This window comes from Pseudochaenichthys georgianus, chromosome 4 (assembly GCF_902827115.2).
Source record: "Pseudochaenichthys georgianus chromosome 4, fPseGeo1.2, whole genome shotgun sequence".
Taxonomy (NCBI): domain Eukaryota; kingdom Metazoa; phylum Chordata; class Actinopteri; order Perciformes; family Channichthyidae; genus Pseudochaenichthys; species Pseudochaenichthys georgianus.
Window position 1 is genome coordinate 31,696,352 of NC_047506.1, and position 15,794 is coordinate 31,712,145.

A 15,794-nucleotide genomic window follows, 5' to 3' on the forward strand; every position below is an offset into this window, starting at 1 on the left:
GCTCTCTCCTCTCAAACTCCGCTGCTCTGCTAGTCCTGACCGTCAACCCCCAGCCTGGACCGACCCAGCCTCTTTGCTGGTTCACTAACATCTCGCAGCATGAAGTTGAGGCCATCATCCAAAAGATGAAACCCTCCACCTGTGCCCTGGACCCCTTTCCCACAGCTTTGGTTAAATCGAACATTGGTGCCATAAGTCCGCTGATCACTTCAGTGATAAACCAGTCCATCCAGTCTGGTCATGTTCCACCACCATTAAAAGCTGCTGTCATCAAACCACTCCTCAAAAAACCCACTTTAGACCCTGAAGTCCTAGCCAATTACAGACCCATCTCCAACCTGCCATTCCTATCCAAGGTACTGGAGAAAGTAGTTGCCATTCAGATCCAGGAACATCTAACACTGAATAAACTCTTTGAAAAATTACAGTCTGGTGTCCGCCAGGGCCACAGTGCAGAAACTGCCTTAGTCAGGGTGACCAATGACCTGCTGATGACAGCTGACACCGGATCTCCATCTATTCTCATCCTCCTGGATCTAACTGCAGCATTTGATACCGTCGACCATGACATCCTACTCCACTGTCTTCACACTATAATTGGACTCTCTGACTCTGCCTTAAACTGGTTCACCTCCTATCTCACCGGGAGGACTGAGCACGTCACCTTGGGAGCAGCTAAATCAAGAACTCACTCTGTGACTTGTGGTGTCCCCCAAGGATCAGTCCTCGGCCCCACCCTTTTCACCATATACATATGGTCGTGTCATCAGCCGGCATGGAATATCTTTCCATTGCTATGCTGATGACACACAACTCTACATCAGAGCAAACCCAACCCCCTCTGCACCTCTGCCATCATCCACAATAACCACATGCCTGGAGGAGATAAAGGTGTGGATGAAGCACAACTTCCTCCAGCTAAACAGCTCCAAGACTGAAGCCATTCTTATTGGCACTCCACATCAGGTCCATTCATCCGCCATCACCAGCATCACCTTCTCCGGTCAGAACATTCCACTCTCATCAACGGTTACCAATCTGGGAGTTAAAATGGATCCTCACCTGAACTTTGAGGCCCACATCAAGCAAATATGCAAGACCTCTTTCTACCACCTGAGAAATATTGCGAAACTCCGCCCCACACTCAGTCTGCCAGATGCTGAAAAACTTGTCCACGCCTTTGTCTCCTCCAGGCTGGACTACTGTAACGCACTTCTCATTGGGATTCCTAGCAAGAACATCCAGAAGCTGCAATACATCCAAAACATCGCTGCTAGGATCCTGATTGAGAGTGCGGAAGTACGAACACATCACACCCATCCTCAAATCACTGCACTGGCTCCCGGTCTCACTCAGGATTGACTACAAAATCACCCTCTTCACTCATCAGTGCATAATATGGAAATGCTCCTTCCTACATCAAGGAATTGCTCACCCCACAAACCTCCACGAGGAACCTACGTTCAGTAAAGGCAAACCTCCTCATCCCACCAAGGACAAAACTGAAGACCATGGGAGACCGAGCCTTCTGCTCCGCTGCTCCGAGACTGTGGAATGCCCTCCCAAACCAGCTGAGGATACCACAGACTGTGGAGGCTTTCAAAAAAAGCCTAAAAACGCATCTTTCTAGAATAGCCTTTAACTAGATATTTAAATCCCCCACATTATGCCATGCCGGCATGAATGTCACAGCTTTTATTATGTTGTTTTAATTGTTTTTAAATTGTTTGTTATTGTTTTTATTGTTTTTGTTATTTTTGTTTCACCCTTTTTAACTTTGTAGCACTTTGAGTTTTGTTTACGCAAATGAAAAGAGCGCTTATAAATAAAATATATTATTATTATTATGTGTACGGAATTCTGAAGGAGTCCAAAAACCTCTGAAATGCATTTGTGCACATCCAGGTTCTCCTGTTTCAAAGATTGGTGTTACAATTTATTTTTGGTTGGATGGAAAATGCATAAGAGATTCAAACACTTTGTAATTCAAGATAAATACATCAGTACCTATACTCCACTTTTGAATTTAGAAGCTTAAGTGTCTTAAAATAGACAGCACTTCACACGAGGAAACCCATCCACTCTGCGGTAAGTATATGTGCTGCTTATTGTCAGTGAATCCGAGAGTCAAATTAGCTAAATTCTACCACTCTAATTACTGTAAAGTAATTCTACAGCTAGCTTAGTTTAGCATTCTGACTGAAAGTGTGATGTAGCCAGCTTTTCGCAAAATATATAAAAAGTCCTATAAAGCTCACAAATGAACATATTCGACCTTGTTTGATTACAAATAAACTAAGTGCAAAACACAACTTTGGGAGAGTTTATTCATGACAATTGCTTTTAAATATACATTCCTCTAATGATCCAAAATATGTGATTACAGTTTAAGAAGCCAATAGGGGTGGGATGTATTTACAGTATAAAGTATTTGTGTTTTCAGACTCATTACATTCTGACCTACATTTCCCTTGTATTGCTTTTCTTTTCCACCTTATTTCTCTCTCAGTCTCTCGCTGACAGGCCTAGCTGGCAGTACGACTCAGATTGGTGTGAAATCGCCGCCTAACAGGCGGGAAATTGGCTCTGTTATTTTTGGAGCAGAGTCATGGGGGACCGTCGGACCATCATCCTCTCTCTAATGAGCAGGTGATGGAGGCGTAGCTGTGGAGGTAGGGGGGGAGAGATTCACAGCATCTCAAACACACATGGCAGATGTACAGATGAGAGTGAAAAAGAGGTTGAGAGAAAGCAGAGTAAAGAGAAAAAGAAGGAAAGAGATATATGTGATGAGATAAGGTTTTACACTAACATGAATATCAACATCAGATTAGCCCAATATGAATTAGCCCTGCTGACATCCGTCACTCGTGCAAATGAGCCCCCACAAAGCCGGCCTGTGCACAGTGTAAGATGATTGAAGCCTGTTGGGTGTTGGTGAGGAGGAAGGAGCAGATTCCATCTTTAGCATGTCTCCTATAACGAGGAACATATAGATAAAGGAAATGGTTCCAAGCTTTTTTCTATAAAAAGGTACCCCTTATGGACATTTTCAAATGGATATTAAAGACTATTAAAACGTAGTTTTAAGACAACATAATAGAAAATAAATATATGCCATTTCTTAGGCTTATAAAGACACTTCTTACCAGAAACCAATATCCAAATTATACATTGCTTTTCCAAATTGAAAAGCAACCCATACTCAACAGAGGGTAATTTCACAATACCACTGGAATAATGGGATCTGCAGACAGCAATGGCTAATGACAAGCTGTCCCTCCTGGGGAGAATTCAGCTGGAGGAATGTGACTCCACAACCCAGTCTCACAAAAAAACGTGTAATAACTACGTTGGTCCACAACGTAGGACGTAGTATTTCTACAAAAACGCCTCTGAAATTGTAAGATCCCTACGTTCTTTTTCACCATTCATTCCAATGGTAGGCGTCTATGTCACGTGATCTTCAAATTTCTCCCTGCAGAAAAAAAAAACATGGCCGAACTTCGTTTTATTCTCGGGCTGAAGTCGAATAGTCCATTTAGCTTAGGAACCTTCCTAAAGGAGTGAAATGACCCGGAAGTCCCTTAGTGGCAGCCATGATAAGTGCCGTTCGAATTCTCTAGAATGATGAGAATGATAGGAAAGAGGTTTCAAACTTCCTTTTGTTACGATTATTGTGTTATGTCACGTTTTCTATGTCTTGGTTTGGGTGTTTTGCTGTTCTCCCCATCATGTTTTCCTCTGGGTATATTGTCTGGTCCTTTTCCCTGTGTGTTTACTCCTGTCGTTAGGTTCCCTGGTGTGTCTAATTTCCTGATTGTTTTCACCTGTCACTCCTTGTGTGTCTCCTGTGCTCATCAGTGTCAGCCCAGCCCCGCCCCGAGTCTCCTCTCAAGTCCCCTCTCGAGTTCCCCCTTGGTTCTCCTCTCGGGTCCCTACTCGGGTCCTGTCCCGTTGGGGGCCCCGTCGACTACTCCTCTGCCGGGGGTCCTGCCAATCGTATGTCTGTCCCGTTGGAGGCCCCGCCGACTACTCTCCTGCCGGGAGTCCTGCCAACCCTTTGTCCTGTCCCGTTGGAGGTCCCGCCGTCTACTCTCCTGCCGGGGGTCCTGCCAGCTCCATGTCCTGTCCCGTTGGAGGTCCCGCCGTCTACTCTCCTGCCGGGGGGCCTGCCAGCTCCTTGTCCTGTCTCGTTGGTGGTCCCGCCGACTACTCTCCTGCCGGGTGTCCTGCCAACTCTTAGTCCTGTGCCGTTGGAGGCCCCGCCGACTACTCTCCTGCCGGGGGTCCTGCCAACCCTTTGTCCTGTCCCGTTGGAGGTCCCGCCGTCTACTCTCCTGCCGGGGGTCCTGCCGGCTCCTTGTCCTGTCTCGTTGGGGGTCCCGCCGGCTGCTCTCCTGCCGGGGGTCCTGCCAACCCTTTGTCCTGTGCCGTTGGAGGCCCCGCCGACTACTCTCCTGCCGGGGTTCCTGCCAACCCTTTGTCCTGTCCCGTTGGAGGTCCTGCCGTCTACTCTCCTGCCGGGGGTCCTGCCGGCCCTGTGTCCTGTCCCGTTGGAGGTCCCGCCGACTGCTCTGCTGCCGGGGGTCCTGCCAATCCCGTGTCCTGGTCCTCTTCCGTGGGGGATCCTGCCGAGGCCTGTCCCACCAGCTCCGACACCGGGTCCTATTGTCTGGTCCTTTTCCCTGTGTGTTTCCTCCTGTCGTTAGGTTCCCTGGTGTGTCTAATTTCCTGATTGTTTTCACCTGTCACTCCTTGTGTGTCTCCTGTACTCATCAGTGTCAGCCCCGCCCCTGATTGTTCCCACCTGTGTCTAGTTACCCTGTGTTTAAATTCCCCTGTCTCCCAGTGTTCAGTGTCAGTTTGTCTTGTGTCATGACCTGGGTCACCGGTGAGTGTTCTGTCTGTCCAAGTTCTATTCGTTATCCTTAAAATAAAGGTATAATCAGTTTAATCTGCATTTGGGTCCTGTTCCTTCGCTCTACCGTAACACCTTTATAACCTCCTTTAGCTTAGGAACCACTGGACCTCCCTAACCGACAGGAGAAGCGAAAATGCCCCACAATGCCTTGCAGCCGCAGCATTTGCCGTCACTCAACAGTCGGCCGTTCACGGAAACAACCGATTATGACCGAGAAATGATATCATGAAAGTTACGGTGCTTATTAAGCATTTTAAAACATAGCTGGTAAGTTGCCAAAGTGCTTTGTTCTGAACGTTCATCAGTATTATAATCAAAAAGAGAAATATGAACGTTAGTTTTTACTGAAATGATCAAATAAAGTCAACATTTCACAGTCTTTACTGAGCTGTGTGGAGTTTGTTCAACTTTTAAAAGATGTTTGAATGGTGATATACACAGTGATAGATGCTAAGGACTAACGTTTATAATAAATACATTTGTATTGATTTTAAGATCTTTAGTTCATACAATCATACGTATTGTGATCATTGGTATTAATTAGGGGTGTTGAAAATAATCGTTTCTACGATGCATTGCGATGCGGACGTGGACGATTCGGTCTCGATGCAGTGACGGAAGATAATCGGTTATAGAGTAGTAACGTTGCTTCCTGATTTTCCGGCCGCGGCTTTACTATAACATTTTTTCTGTCACTTTAATATCAAATCGGTCGGTGACGCAGAGATCAGGGAACAGACGTGACAGCGGCATAGCAACACGGAGCAGTCTGCTTTATCCACCAACACAAGAACACCAGTCCAGAACCGACAGCAGAAGGACCCGCTCTCAATCACTCCGTGTCAGAGACACAGGGTCCCTGTGTCTCTGAGCCGCAGCGACACGGAGTGTGACAGGGATTTATGTTTTTCAAAAATAATCGCGTTACAATCATGTCAGGTTTTTGGTGGATTTAATTAAGTCTTGGATTGCAAAGTATGAATGTCCTCTAGCAATTTTCAGACGATATATACGTGTGTAAAGTTTGTGAAGGCAGGAGGAAAAAAGCTTCCGCGATCACCGTCTCCTCTCCGTTCCTCCAAGCCCCGCCCCCTCCCTGAAAATAATGAGTGACATGCTGATAGTGACCCGATAGAAACTTTGTTATTCACTTAATCACTGAGATATAATGAAGCTAATTTAATCTCATACATTCATGGGATTTATGTAACAGTAAGACAGAGAATGTGAGTGTGCACCCACATGCACTATTTTTGTTTGTATATGCTGTTGTAAATACTCCTGTTGTCTGCTGTGTTCAGACTCAAGTCCTGTGTGTGATGCCTCATTCAGGACATTCAGTGTCCTTTCTTAACAGAAGGCCGTGGCTAGAAGCTGCAGCTAGACTGCAGAAGCATTAGCTTTTTGTTTTTGAGGATGGAACAACTTCACACACGGAGGCTAGACCTATACAATTCATTTATTTTGGTTTATAAATTAATGTCAAGACATTTATGTTATTGATTTCTGAAGCACTTTCTAAATAATAAAAAGAGAGTTCATATGTATTTACTGCATGTATGCGTTGATGAAAAATAAGCCATGTGCAGTAATATAGAAAATTGAGGATGCAACGCATTGGTATGAATCGTGATGCACCGTGATGCACCGGGATATCGAACCGAATCGAATCGTTGACAGGATAATCGTAATCGAATCGAATCGTGAGACCAGTGAAGATGCACAGCCCTAGTATTAATGTGGACCGGAGGGAGAGGGTGACGAGCATAAGTTTCACTTTCCTTTTTTATTTCAATTCCAACTTTGGTCATGAAGAATATGTTTCTCTGTTGTCCACGTTCATAAAGCAAAGCAACAGCATCAGAGCACGGTGCAGAGTCTCCAGATGAGTTTACAGTAGTCCCTCGTTCTTATTAAACATCCATGTTGTAGTCCGCTGTATCGAAAACTGTAGTTTGGCCCAATCCCAAACCACTCCCTCGACGCTACCCCTCCGTGATGTCTCTTTATATGTCTATGCACAAAATGACGTCCGCTGGCGCATCATAAACACGTCGGATAGTGAAAGTGCATTCGGATTCTCTAAAGTACCGCAGTCTCTTCTCCTAAGTCCTTTTGAATTCTCCTATCCACTATCCCTTAACCCTGTGACGTTTCACTCAGAGGTCAAGGAATAGGAGATAGGGTTAGAATTTAGGAGCTGATTATCGGAACGCAACCCCGGTGTAGGTACCAGATGTGTTCGGGTGTATTTCCGTCGCACCCGTCATCCGTCATATCCGTCATATACTCACCTCCCTCTGCTCCCAGCGCTCTGCTGCCGCACACCGGCCATCTGCGGAACTGCAGCCGGAGGAACTCGGGACAGCTTGTTATGTGTGGGGTGCTATGGTGGGGTCCCATGTACTTGTGCACATAAATAATGTTTCTAATTATTTACAATTAAAAAATATATATATTCTGCGTTACTTTAGCCAACACTTTTATAAGGCCACTAGATTAGATAATTACGAAATGTGTAGATAGAATACATATCTTTCAGGTTGTTATTTTGTCATTATGTTTAATGTTTTATTTACCTTTTAGTATTGTTATATAGTATCTGAACTTTGGAGAGGAGTTGGGAGACACACGACACATTAAATCTGTTAGAAATTAAAATCAATGTTTTGATAGCATAGTGCACCTTAAACATACCGTTAGTTTAAATGCCGTTTTATACTGAAAAAACAGAAGTTCTTGTGCACAACCAGTTGTTAAGCTTTTATTCTGAAAATCCTTCATCTCCGGTTAGCATGAGGCTAATATACCATTTACTATAGAGGTGAATTTAGCAGCGATATGATGTTGCACAGCGAAACCTACTGATTTCAACACTACACGTCGAGATATTATTATTGTTGGATAAGGTACAGTTTATTTGAGTACGTTATTGTTTACAGATGTGAGTAGCATGTGACAACATTTGGAACGACCGGAAACCAAACTGCTGTGAAGTATTTCCTGTATTTTTAGGAGAATTGATTACAGCGTTTAGAATGTGTTAAATGAAAAGTCATGAAAGAGTTAAGGAGGAGAAAAGGGGTGTTTAGATATATTGAATGTACAATGTCTGTATCCTCTGATATGCGTAACAATGGACATTGAAACGTGGAGAGCCGGCCCGCAGGGAGGAGCCAGCAGAGGATATATAAACAGCGCGACCTGAGGGGTACGGCCTCTTTCGCCGCTGACCAGAGCCAGATACACAGCTGTATTTCTGTCGGACAATATCCTGTTTGTAACATTACCACGCTTTTTATTAATTAAAGTACCAATTTGAAACAATCTCAGAGACTCCATTTAGTCTCCTTTTTTAGCTTCTCTCCTGGACGCTAAAATAACCACACACAGATAACAATCACATCTACAGATCAAGACGAAGCGAATGAAAGTACTACCATACTCCTAGCGTGAAAATGTTTGTGAAAACGTGTGCAAAGTCTCCGAAAATCCTAAAAATAAGCTCATATTTGAATTCCCCATAAAAAAACACATCATTCAGTAAAAACAAGGCCCCACTGATCATCTACTCTCTGATATGATTCCAGGGATGTCTGGCTTGAGTTTCTAACACCAGGGAAAGTGGACACAAGTGCCCGAGATCAGCCTCTTAATGTACCCAGGGCCTAGTGCTTGGCTTTGGGCATGAACATTTTATTTTATTAAATATCTGAACTTTGGAGAGGAGTTGGGGGACACACAACACATCAAATCACATCTACAGATCAAGACGAAGCGAATGGAAGTACTCCTAGCGTGTGAAAATGTTTGTGAAAAATGTGTGCAAAAAAATCAATGTGTAGCGTGCTGCAGCAGCAGTCTGCTCTGCACGCAGGCTTCCTCCAAGTTTACAGTAAAACAAACTGGTGGTGTGACCAATGGCCATTTACAATTATTAATACTATTACTATTATTAGCATATATATATTTATATATATTTTGGTTGAAACTAAGCCAGAAAAAAAAAAAATACATAAATAATAAAAAAAATATATATAAATAAAATCGATTTTTAAAAATAATATTCGATTATGGAGACTGTAACGAATATTCGAATAATCGCTGGCATCCCTAGTATCCTCCTGATGTTGTAAAGCGTGTATCTGCAGCAGCGGGTTGTAGCAGCGATGTTTGCAGTGAAGGACAGGTTGTTATCTAGGATCACGCCCAGATTCCTTGCAGTCTGAGTCGGGGAAACAACAGAGGTGCCGATGTTGATTGTTAGGTCAAGAGTGGGACAATCTTTTCCCGGAAGGAAAAGTAGTTCAGTCTTGTCAAGGTTGAGCTTGAGGTGATGAGCAGACATCCACTGAGAGATGTCAGCTAGACAAGCAGAGATGCGTGCGACGACCTGGGTCTCTGAGCGGGGAAAGGACAGAATTAATTGGGTGTCATCAGCGTAGCAGTGGTATGAAAAACCATGCGGGCTAATGACAGATCCGAGCGAGTTTGTGTCTAAGGAGAAGAGGAGGGGACCAAGAACAGAGCCCTGAGGGACCCCTGTAGTTAATTGACAAGGGTCTGACTCCGACCCTCTCCAAGTTACCCTGTAGGTGCGGTCTTTGAGGTATGAGGTGAGGAGGGAAAGTGCAGAGCCTGAAACTCCAAGTTCTTGAAGAGTGTGAAGGAGGATCTGATGGTTCACCATGTCGAATGCAGCAGACAGGTCCAACAGGATGATGACAGAGGAGAGGGAGGCTGCTTTAGCCGTGTGCAGTTCCTCAGTGACAGCAAGGAGGGCAGTTTCTGTGGAGTGACCTGCCTTGAAACCAGACTGGTGCGGATCCAGAAGGTTGTTCTGATGGAGATAACAGGAGAGTTGTTTAAAGACAGCGCATTCAAGTGTTTTAGACAGGAACGGGAGGAGAGAGACAGGCCTGTAGTTTATAACATCAGACGGGTTGAGAGTGGGTTTCTTTAGGAGAGGGTTTGCTCTTGCCTCCTTGAGACTGTTTGGAAAGTGACCAGAAGTTAGAGAAGTGTTGATGAAAGGGGTTAGAAACGGTAGAATATCAGGAGCGATAGTCTGAAGGAGGTTTGAAGGGATGGGGTCCAGAGGACAGGTGGTAGGGCGGGCAGAGGTAATGAGGGTAAGAACCTCACTTGGAGAGAGAGGGGAAAAGGAGATCAGTGTGTGGGTGAAAGGAGGGTCTGGTGACCCAGCAGTGAGTAAAGGTGAGTCAGAAAAAGAAGAGCGAATATCATCAACCTTTTTTCAAAGTGGTTAACAAAGTCGCTTGACAGAAGGGAGGAGGGGGAAGGGGCTTTGGGGGGGTCCAAGAGGGTGGAGAAGATGGAAAATAGTTTTCTAGGATTGGAATAGGAAGATTGGATCTTATCTTGAAAGAAAGTGCTTTTTGCTTGAGAGATCGAAGCAGGGAAAGAGGAGAGGAGAGCCTGATAGGTTAGGAGGTCGTCATGGTGTTTGGATTTCCACCGTTTCCGCTCTGCTGCCCGAAGGACGGTTCTATTAGCACGCAGTGCGTCATTTAGCCAGGGAGCAGGAGGGGACTGACGAGCCTGCCGAGATGTGAGAGGACAGAGAGAGTCCAGAGAGGATGAGAGAGTAGAGAGGAGAGTTTCTGCAGCAGAGTTTGGAGGTAGGAGTTGGAATGAGTCAGAGGAAGGGAGGGCTGAGAGCACCGATGAGGCAAAGGTAGAGGGGGAGAGGGAACGAAGGTTACGGCGGACAGGTGCAGGATGAGAAGAGATCAGTTTATTATGTTTGGAAAGGGGTAGAGAGAATGAAATGAAGAAGTGATCGGATGTGTGGAGCGGGTTTACAGAGAGGTTAGAAGTAGTGCAGTTCCTTGAGAATATGAGATCAAGGACATTACCAGCTTTATGAGTTGGTGGGGACGGAGACAGTGAGAAAGCAAAGGCGGTTAAAAGAGATGTTAGTTCAGATATCTTCTCTGTCTGGAGGTTGAAGTCTCGAGAAGTACAGGGGGAGGGCCAGTTTCAGGGATGTGTGAGAGGAGATTATCTAATTCCTCCAAGAAGTCCCCCAAGGCGCCCGGTGGACGGTAGAGAACAACAATGGTTAATTGTATAGGATGGGTTACTGTGACGGCATGGAATTCAAAGGTGGAAGGAGTGAAGTTAGGTAGCTTGAAGAGGGAAAAGCTCCATTTGGGAGAGAGCAGGAGACCAGTACCACCTCCTCTGCCAGTGGGTCTGGGTGTATGGGAGAAGGAATATGCTGTGGAGAGAGCTGCTGGGGTGGATGTGTTGGATGGAGTAATCCACGTCTCAGTGAGAGCAAGGAAATCCAGAGACTGCAGGGAAGCGTAGCCAGAGATGAAGTCAGCCTTAGGAACAGCTGACTGGCAATTCCACAAGCCGCCTGAAAGTAGATGTTGGATATCAGTGGAGCATGTGAGATAGACGAGAGCAGGCCGGTTATATCGATTACGAGATACACGGGGCCAGTGATAATTACGAGAAGACACATAAACAGGAATGGAGAAAATACACATGATTATAGCCTGAGGGGCTAAACAACCAAATAAAATAAAACACCAGCGATACTTAGCTCAATCAAAGTAGGATTTGCCTCCTCTTTGCCACCCTCGTGACTCCAGCAGGACTCCTTTGTCTTTGTCAGTCTTTGTCAAGCTGACGCTCCAGGAAAGTGCTACCTAAAATGGACACCTGATTGCTGAGTTCTCACAGCTGTGGGGCCACGTCCCTTTAATTAGTTAACTCTCTGCAGCTGGTGGCCCTCAAAAGGAAATCTAGACTGGCTCCCTCCTGAGTTGTTATTGTCTTTTCAGTGGCCCAATGGTTCTATTTCGTCCCTACTGACCGCCAGAGGCGGTGCTTTAAGCACTGGATATGTCCATCGCGAGCATGCGCAGCTCGAGTACCAATAACAACAAAGTCACCTGTGACCCACGTGACACCGGCTATATCAGGTGTCGTCAGAGGATCTGTTATTTTCATCTTCTCGCTGCGCGAGGGTACCGTGGCTACATTTTTGTAGCCTACAGCGTTCAGGTTTGAATGTTTGATCTGAGGGATTTCTCTGCAAGCAGCTGGCCGCGTGCAGCTTCGCGACTGACAGTCGGAGTTACGGGTTGTTAACGCGTCCTCCAGGAGCTGTGGCCGGCTGTGCGCTGTGCACAGTGATGTACCTGAACGCGTCACAGTGATGTACATGAACGATCGTTCATGAACGCGTTCATATTTTGGGCGAACGTGAACTGAACGTACTGTATTTCCGCTAGATGAACGTAATTGAGAACGCGTTCATTCTCAGCACTGTATAACGGCGTTCAAAAGTGCATTCATTCTCAGCACTGTATTATAACGGCAAGGCAAGGCAAGTTTATTTATATAGCACTTTTCGACGCAGGGTAATTCAAAGTGCTTTACAAAAAAAAAAAAAATGAAAGACATTAAGCATTAAAAAAGAAAAGCTAATAAAATTAACATTAAGGAAAAATACATGGATAAAAGTTACAGTGCAGTCTAAAATATGAATAGTTCAATTAAACATTGCAAGAAAAAGTACATGGATAAAAGTTACAGTGCAGTTTAAGATATGAATAGTTCAATTAAAAGCAGCGACAAAAAGAAAAGTCTTCAGCCTGGATTTAAAAGTAGTAAGAGTTGCAGCGGACCTGCAGGTTTCTGGGAGTTTGTTCCAGATATTTGGAGCATAATAACTGAACGCTGCTTTACCATGTTTAGTTCTGACTCTGGGGACAGAAAGCTGACCAGTCCCTGAAGACCTGAGAGATCTGGATGGTTCATAGTTTAGCAGGAGGTCAGTAATGTATTTTGGGCCTAAACCATTCAGTGCTTTATAAACCAGCAGCAGTATTTTGAAATCTATTCTTTGACACACAGGAAGCCAGTGTAAAGACTTCAGAACAGGAGTGATGTGATCCACTTTCTTAGTGTTAGTGAGGACTCGAGCAGCGGCGTTCTGAATCAGCTGCAGCTTTCTAATAGATTTTTTAGTGAGACCTGTGAAGACACCATTGCAGTAGTTTAGCATGTGAATGCTAAACCAATCCAGAGTTATTCATCAAAAACCAAAAGACCTAACACAGAACACACTGAACTATTTGGGGCCAAAAGGACGTCAGTGCACTTACGCCCTTTTGGCCCTGAGAAATGTATTATGGGTAAAGCCTTTGGATTGCACTTGAGTCAAAATGGCTGACACCATATGTAAGCAAGCTAGGTCAACCATGAGAAGAAAGCTTTTCACTGCTGAAGAAGTGTTACTAAGCTTATTTCAAGATGCAGAAGAGCTTGATGAAGAGAATGAAATAATCCAGGAATCAAAGTCAATGCTGAGTGACAAAGGAAACTTAGTTTCTACAGATACATCTTCAACAGAGAATTCAACTCATCAGAGATCAGCACATGCATGTTCCAGTATCTGTCAACTCTTTCAGGTACTGAGCATGTGGTGCTGTACTCTGACACATGTGGTGGGCAGAACAGGAATGCTGGTTTTAGTGCCATGTGTCTCCATGCAGTTAAAACCTTGCCCATCTCCATTATTGACCATACATTCATGGAGTCTGGACACAGCAAGATGGAATGTGACAGTGTTCATGCAGCCATTGAGATCGACAGAAAAAAGGCCCTTTGTATAGTTCGGAGGGGTACACTCTTGTGAGGATGGCAAGGAAGAACAGGCCATAGAAGGTGATTCCAAGTCCTTCTCACAACACATAGGGACGGGTGGCGCAGTGGTCTGTGCATCTGATCATCAGATCAAGTGGGGTGCTGGGGAACTCCAGTTTGAAACCCGCTCCTGCCGCCACTGTGTCAGGCCGTTGTGTCCTTGGGCAATCAATCAATCAATCAATCAATGTTTATTTATATAGCCCAATATCACAAATGTTACATTTGTCTCAGTGGTTTTCACAGTGTGTACAGAATATCAGTATGACAATACGACACCCTCTGTCCTTAGACCCTCACATCGTACAAGGAAAAACTTCCAGAGAAAACTTCCAGAGAAAACCCACTTCAAGACACTTCACCCGGATTTGCTCCTGTGGATATTGTCCACAGTACATGTATGATATCAATGTGTACTTGTAAAAGTGCCTCGATGACTTCGAGGCGTGAAGATGGATGGTGTGGCGCAGTGCGCTGTGCAATGATCATCAGATCATCATCAGGTGAAACCTGCCGCTGCTGCGTCGTCTGTAAAGCCGTTGTGTCCTTGGGCAAGACACTTCACCTGAACTTGCTCCTGTGGGTATTGTCCACAGTGACCATTGCATGTATAACAAATATGTGTAAAGCGCTTTGAGCTATAATAAATGCAAGGAATTATTATTATTATTATTAACACACTAGGGATGCTCAATTATGGCAAAAATCATAATCACGATTATTTTGGTCAATATTGCTATCACGATTATTAAATATGATTATTCATTGACTTTGAAAACATCCATTTATTGAACTTAAAAAAGAATAATAATAATTTGAACAGTATCTTTTTAACAGTTGATTACCCTGAACTTTAAGTATAACTCAACTGCAAAGTATTCAGCTAAAGCCACATCTTTTTTAACTTCCCCACGACATTTGTCATATAGGGCAGGCAGTGCAGATCTGGTGAAATGATGCCGAGATGGCATCACGTAACGCTTGTCCATAGTGTTAGCTAGTTGCTTAAACCCCTGGTTGCTAACCATGCTAACTGGGCACATGTCTTTAGCTATGTAGAATGTGATGGCATGTGTTATATCTTTGTGTCCTTGCGAGCTGCTTGAGTAGGCCGTTGCACTGTAAAGCGCGTCCTTAATTGATGACTGTGATGTGGTGAATGAAGTTGAGGGGGCACGCTCGTGAACTGTCAACAGGGGGGCGGGGGGGGGGCCTCGCTGCGGGGAAACTGTGGACCTCGTTGCAAGCCAACATCGTAATCGAGATTAAAATACGATTAATTGCACAGCCCTACAACACACGGTCCGAAACAGAACCAAAGACACAGAGGGACAAACAGTTATTTGGCAGAAAAGGAAATGGCTGCGCCTGTGCTACACAAAAGAGGATCCGAAAAGGACTCAGTTCAAATATGAGCTGTCCGACCAAGCTGCAAGTTGGAAAGCAGGAGACCAGAGGTGCTCATGTAATTGAACCAAAGAAGATGCACACAGGTCCACCTGGGACCACTGCTGTGAAAAAGAAAGACGTACTCACACAAATGGGAGTATCCCTCACTCTTATGTGGACTTCTACCATTCTTTGCAAGTCATTCAGGCAGAGTAGGCTAGTATGTCCTTTCAAATCAATCTGAAACGTACATGATCTGCATGAAATATGCTGTTGTCGTATATTATATTGCTATATTTGACATTCCCAATGTTCTAAAGTAGTTTTTGATTTGCCAAACAGTTATTAGGCCAGGTTTAATGTAATTGATTGTTATTCAGTGAACTAATGTGATATTGATATGTTATATGATCACAATGGACTCTGTAGCCTATTTTCAATCGGTTATTTGGGGAAATGGCTAAATAATTAACTATTTGGCATAGGGCCGGGACTTTAACGCGTTAATTACGATTAATTAATTACAAAAAAATTAACGCATTTTAATCGCACTTTAATCGCACTTATTTTTGCACAGCGGAACGTTTCTCACTGGATGAGTTTCAGGCGTACCGATTATACTGGAGCACCAACTAACGTTCATGACTTCAGCATGGGACTTCAAACAACAACAAACCACGGTGAACAATAGTCAAACATGAACGAACAAGCTGATGAGACCGCTTTGGTCGGCCCCGTGGATGGGACATTTTGTTTTAAAAAACGGACGGATGGAAGCGTCGATAAGAGCACG